The 6000-nt window shown below is 47.2% G+C and overlaps 1 long non-coding RNA gene across 1 annotated transcript in view; it reads right to left on the bottom strand.

Annotated features, from left to right (window-relative positions):
• Positions 1-3851: 3851 nt before the first annotated feature.
• Positions 3852-6000, bottom strand: part of LOC138521568 (uncharacterized) — a 111885-nt gene continuing 109736 nt past the window's right edge. Inside the window, exon 3 of the long non-coding RNA XR_011283075.1 lies at positions 3852-4153. This is a non-coding gene — a long non-coding RNA (uncharacterized lncRNA). The remainder of the gene's footprint in view (positions 4154-6000) is intronic.

Here is a 6000-nt window from a genome sequence, read left to right as displayed (position 1 = left end):
TCGCACATGCGCGTCTGCGCCGCTTCACTGCAGTCCTCAGCGGCCGTCTTTGAGCTCCCCCCACCATATGACGCAACCGCAGATTCTCCAGTCCGGCTCGGAAGTTTCAGCACCCGGCGTATAAGACGACCCCCGACTTTTGAGAAGATTTTCCTGGGTTAAAAAGTCATCTTATACGCCGGAATATACGGTAAGTCTCAGCACAGACACCACATGCCATTGCTTTCATTAGTACTTTAGCCAACCAAGCCTCGCTTTCCCTCAATAAAGCCACGTCTTCCCCCAACTAAATCCGAGGTCAATCCCCTCAAGTAGGCCATACCACCTGCAAATGGTCCACATGTCCACTGCCCGTGACAGTGTTCCCATTTTTCTCAATCTGGCCTAAAGCCCCTAACGAAGAAACAAAAGCCTCACAAGTGGCACTGCCTTACCTAGGCCATGCCTTTCCAACCGGTTACAGAGCCCACTAAGGAGACCACACCTCACCCAGGCATGGTATTTGGTGACCTGTCCCCCTCTCTCAAGATTATGTTCCCATTGGAAACTGCATTGGTCCCGGTTTTTAGTAGTAGGTCTTCATAGCTGGTAAGCAGGAATGCACAATCTCACACAGAAGAAATGCGGCATTTTACAGCTTAATACAGTGTTAGTTTGCAATAAATTAATTATAATGTGTGTTTATTTGAACAGTAACACTTAAACCCCCATCTCCTCCAACCGCTACTGAAGTGTAGTGCCTTGACAACCACTTTCAAGAGTTAGTCCTACTTTTATGTCATTTGCCCTGTCCTGGATTTTTACTTTTTAATTCAAGGGCTGCTATACTTGGAACGAGGCCCATTGGGTTCTGCTGGTTGCGCACCTGTCAGGGGCCATGAAGGCCCCCATGTCGTGAATTGCGAAGGGGGGCATGGCCCCTTTGAACGTAATGGTCTCCTCCGAGATGAGCGAGGAGCCTCTGAGTCGTGGTTGAACGATCACCACTCATGCTCGATAATAAAATCTTCATCACGCTCCTGCAATTGTCTGCCCCCCACTCCCCTCCTACCCCCCTTAAAAAACAACAGCAAGGTCCCGCCTTCGGCTCAGCTTCGGGCTGTCCATTTTCATTTTCTAAAGTGGGCTCGAGCCGCGGCGAGAGGCCGGGAAGAGGGCCCATATGCTATCGACTGAATGACGTCCCACAAATCTCCCTGGGTCGCTAAGAGTTAATCGCTGCCCATTAGAGCGGGAGAATGGATATGTCAATACAATTCACTTATAGCGCAGACAGGCCGGCGTGGGTGGGGGGAGGAGCACGTGGATGGGGTCCTAAGCAAGTCCTCCTTTAGGGCCACCAGTTTAAGCCCATGCAGGCAGCAAAGCATCCTGGGATTGATAGACTCATCACCATCCTATTGTGATGAGGTGAGATAGCGCTTTTATTTCTTTTTATCATTTGTACAGAGCTGCATGTTGTGGACACCGTTTCAAAATGCTTCTGTCATGTTAATCTGCTTTTATACTGTGCCAAATCACCTCTGTGGGTGTTTCAGAGCTCCTCGGCTTGTGCTGTGCCCCCGCCAGTGGTATCCAGACCTTAGCCTGATGGAGGAATGAAAATTAGGAAAAGGATGATAAGAGGATGGGGAAGCAAGAAATAGATGCTACAAATACAGAGGGAAGGACGCAGGCAGGGGTGGAGCGGCCTGTATGGACCTCTGGAGATTTCCCAGTAGGACTCTGTACCCTCTTTTGTGTGGTAAACCTGTTTTATCTACTGGGGGCCCAGCCAACCCACCCTTAGTCCTAACCTGGCAGAATGCACACACGCATCTTAAACGCATGGGCGCAATTTTAGGGGGGGTAGGGGTGTTTGTCCCCCCCCCCAACTTTGATGGCACATTATGTTGTTCCCATTTATTTGGCTGGGGCACCTTTTCTTCAGATGTCATGTCCCCCCCAACATTTTCAGCAAAGTTACTCCACTGCTTAAACATATATTAAAATCTCCCATACATGGACTTCGGTCCCTGAGGGCATTCCCAAAAAGCGCATCAAGGCCATACAAATGGGGAAAAGGTGCTATATAAATTACAATTATAATTACAATTTCCAAATTTTCTCATAGGAACAGGGTTGGGTTTGCTGAAAATGTGGAATTTGGGGCCACTTTGAAAATTATTTCCACGGCCTCTTTGGGTCCCCAGCCCACCCCTGGATGCAGGGTTGAGGCGATGTTTGTGATAGCCTGGGTGCACATCGGTTCTGGTGTTGGTCAGGTTTGTCCTATGCAGCACAGTCTGTTGGCCGATTCCTGCACATCCCCATTCCTCATTGAAGGAGCGTGGAAATCACTGTGCTGGCAGGCCCCTGTGGCCTCAAAGCGCTTTGCATAGCAAGCAGAGGATAGCGGTGACCATTTTGGTGACCCTTTCAAAAAAACGGACTTCAGGTTAGCAAAACGAGAACGCCCAACAAACCGGATTCTAGGCACCTCCCCTGACCTTTCACCTCTGTGTCTGTGAAGGAAGTCTTTAACATTTGAGATGAACAAGACTAAGAATTGTTTCCAACTTTGTTGGTGGCCCAATTTGGGGTCCCGAAGGAAGGCACACAACAGACACATCCACATAACACTCCACCCATTCAGGGCAAAAAAGGAGCATGGCGAAGGGGCCCGTAACCCCACCTAGAAACCGGTTTGATTGGGAGTGCCCATGTATGCCCTTGTTTCTGGCATCTGTCACTTTAGCTGCAGGTTCTCCAGCTTGGAGATTTAATATGGGCATAGACCCTACGATCGCATTCTTAAGGCCAGGTCCCTAAAACCCAGATGCAGAAAAGACCACGATAGGAAGCGTGGCGCGCAGTGACACGCAGTGATGCGCAGTGCACCCATGTTTTGGGATGCGTTCTGGAGACCATGATTGGGCAGGCTTCCAGGCCTCCAGGCCAGTGCAGAGGCATTGCTGGCACGGGGGGGGGGCGGGGCTAAGGGGACTATAGCCACAGGTCTTTAGGTTGTAGCCCGGCTAGAAGCTAAGGGGCTACAACCAAAAGGCTAGCTAGCCCTGGGTCCCAACAGTCCCAACATTAGTGTATCTCCAGCTCTTTTCCAGACCTGGCAACACCCCTGGGTAAGTGGTTGCGGTGGGGCAGTGCATCAGAAGCCCGGGGCTATGATAGGAGATGTTGGCTTAAACATTGTGCGTTCTGCAGGTTGCCTAGCCATGATCTGGGGTCTCAGTCTCCAATACTCTCACTTCAGCTCCTTTTAAGGGCTTAACCCCCGCAGCCCCCCATATAATATGCCAAGCCTGTAGAGGGGACTCGACTTGCATTGTTGGTCTACAAGAAATCTCCTCTGCTCACTTCATGGTTGCATTGGTATAGTTTTCACTCCCAGAAATTCCTGTGCCCCAGGAAGGCCCCATGCACGGCATCCATATTTAAGCAATCACAGATGAACCTTAGAGAAAAGCAACATATTTTCCAAATATCTTTTTTGACTACAAAAACGAGTTCACCAATGTGCCTCTTTGGGGAGAAATTTTACAATGAATCTCTCCTCCAGCTGGGCTTACCAGTCAGTTTCAGGTCGCAGTTTTGTTACTCCAGTGCTCCAACCTTAGGTTTCACTACAATAAAACAGATCTGGCTTTACAAATTCAGCTGCTCAACAAGCAAGACGAATGGGAAGGCAAGGGACATTTCCTTTACTCTAGTATGTATTGACCAGTCAGAAGGCATCGAGCATCATGGCTCCTGTTCTGACCAAAGAGCAGCATTCTGAAGCACACAATTCAGACTTTCCACACATTCGTTACAGAAAGTCATAATTCTATTAAAGACACGGAGGCGAAGGATTATGGTTACTCTACAACTTTACTGTTCAGCAGCAAAGAAAACAGTACCAAAGAACATGAATACAAATCTAATAAGAAACTACAATAACCATGTTTTTCTGAGAATTTGTAGTTCATTTCGATTGGTCCTCAACTGACCATGTGAATGTTCCATAAACCAATAAACAAGTCCTCAATGGAACAAAACTCCTGTCCTCTTTCCCTTCCTCCTCTTTCGTTGTCCTTGCGAGGATGAGTTCGGTACGTCTTTGATATCCTCGTCCATTCTCAAATTCCTGCTTGTTTGCTATCTGACGTCGTCCCTAAAGAAACATAAATTAGAAAGGTGACTATAAACCGACACAGTGTGGGTCAATCGTAAATTCCACATCTAGTAATATCCTGTATACTCATTGATCATTAGCAACATCTTCATAGTTATTATTCATCCTGTATGATTTATTACATAAATAACAACAGAAACATGACATGTAAACATCTCATTCTTACGATTGATCGGGTGGGATAATCCTTCGCCTCCGTGTCTTTAATAGAATTATGACTTTCTGTAACGAATGTGTGGAAAATCTGAATTCTATGTCAAGACCGGAGGCTCGGATTATGCTTGTTCAAAGCATACTTACCACTAACGATGTTGCACTTTCCATGGGTTTAAAATAGAAAGTTTTAAAAGTCGATTCATTCGACCAATCCGCAGACCTCATAATGTCTTCCACTCTAGCACCTATGTTATATGCTTTAGTAGCCATCGCTCCTCTAGCTGAGTGGGCACCATACCTCTCAATATCTATGCCTGCTTCTGCCATCACCCACCTAAGCCATCTGGCTATGGTAGCCGGTCTAACCGCTTTAAAAGGTTTACAAATTGCTATCAATAATTGAGTTATCCCTTGAGGCCTTACTTCCCTCGTCATATCTTCGTATGCCGCTAGGCATCTGACTGGACATAATTTTGGTTGGTTTGGAAAAGATTCATATGAAATAGATCTCAATCCTGTTTTGGTCCTCTTTGAAATGAGAAAAGTCACTCCGTTAGGGGATATACTTTTCCTATTAACTTACAGAGCTCTAACATCAGAAGATCTCTTACATGCTAAAAGACATAAGAGCATGGCTAAATTTCCTGAAATTGCTTTACGAGTCAAATCCTGATTATCTGGCCATGTCAAAAATAATCTCAAGACCTTGTCTACATCCCATAATTGACTATATTTTTCGCTAGGAGGTTTAATCATCTTTACTCCTCTTAGTAGTCTACAAATTAATGGGTGTACCCCAATCGCTAAGCCATCAACTCTAGGATGCCCAGCCGATAACGCAGATCTGGCCGTGTTAATGGTCCTATATGCCTTAGCTTGCGCTGCCATCTGCGCTAAAAAATTTGCTACATGAACTACATCCGTTCTATCGGGATGTATGTTCCTCTCCAAACACCAGCTACTCAATCTAATCCATGCTGATCTATAAGCCTTATGTGTCCCTGGGGCCCAGGATTCATTAATGATGTTCTCAGCTTTGTCCGATAGTCCTGGCCTAATCCAAGATCCCCCGAAATCGCCCACGCTAAGAGATTGAGTCCTCCTGACTTCACCAAAGGGTGACTGAGGCCTCTGGGATCTCGAATGATTAATTCCCTGTTGGGTAAAGCCAGTGGGTTCTGGTAAGTCAATTCCAGTAGACTGGGAAACCACACCTGACCTCTCCAATCCGGTGTGACTAGGATTAGGGATGCACTCTGACGTCTCACCTGAGCAAGCGTCCTCGTTATCATGGAGAACGGAGGAAACGCGTAGTTCCTCTGATGGCCCCAGGATTGCAGAAAAGCATCTGTCGCTTCTGCTTCCGGGTCCGGTGTCCAGCTGAAGAACCGGGGTAATTGCCTGTTCAATCTCGATGCAAATAGGTCGATCTGGCATGGACCCCACCGAGACATTAGTTCCTGGAACACCCCTTCGTCCAGCTTCCATTCGCTGGCGTCTCTGAGGTATCTGGAGTTCCAGTCGGCCACTTCGTTCTGTTGGCCCGGCAGGTACTCTGCCCTCACTGAAACTCTCCTTTCGAGACAAAGTTCCCAGAATTCCTTTGCCAGTTCTGCAAGAATTCTGGATCTTGTCCCTCCCAGTCTGTTGATATATCTGACGGCCGAGAC

This window comes from Ambystoma mexicanum, chromosome 13, assembly GCF_040938575.1.
Source record: "Ambystoma mexicanum isolate Mex_15411 chromosome 13, UKY_AmexF1_1, whole genome shotgun sequence".
In the NCBI taxonomy this organism is placed as follows: domain Eukaryota; kingdom Metazoa; phylum Chordata; class Amphibia; order Caudata; family Ambystomatidae; genus Ambystoma; species Ambystoma mexicanum.
The sequence above is the reverse complement of the archived record's forward strand: the minus strand, read 5'-3'. Positions and strand labels throughout refer to the sequence as shown.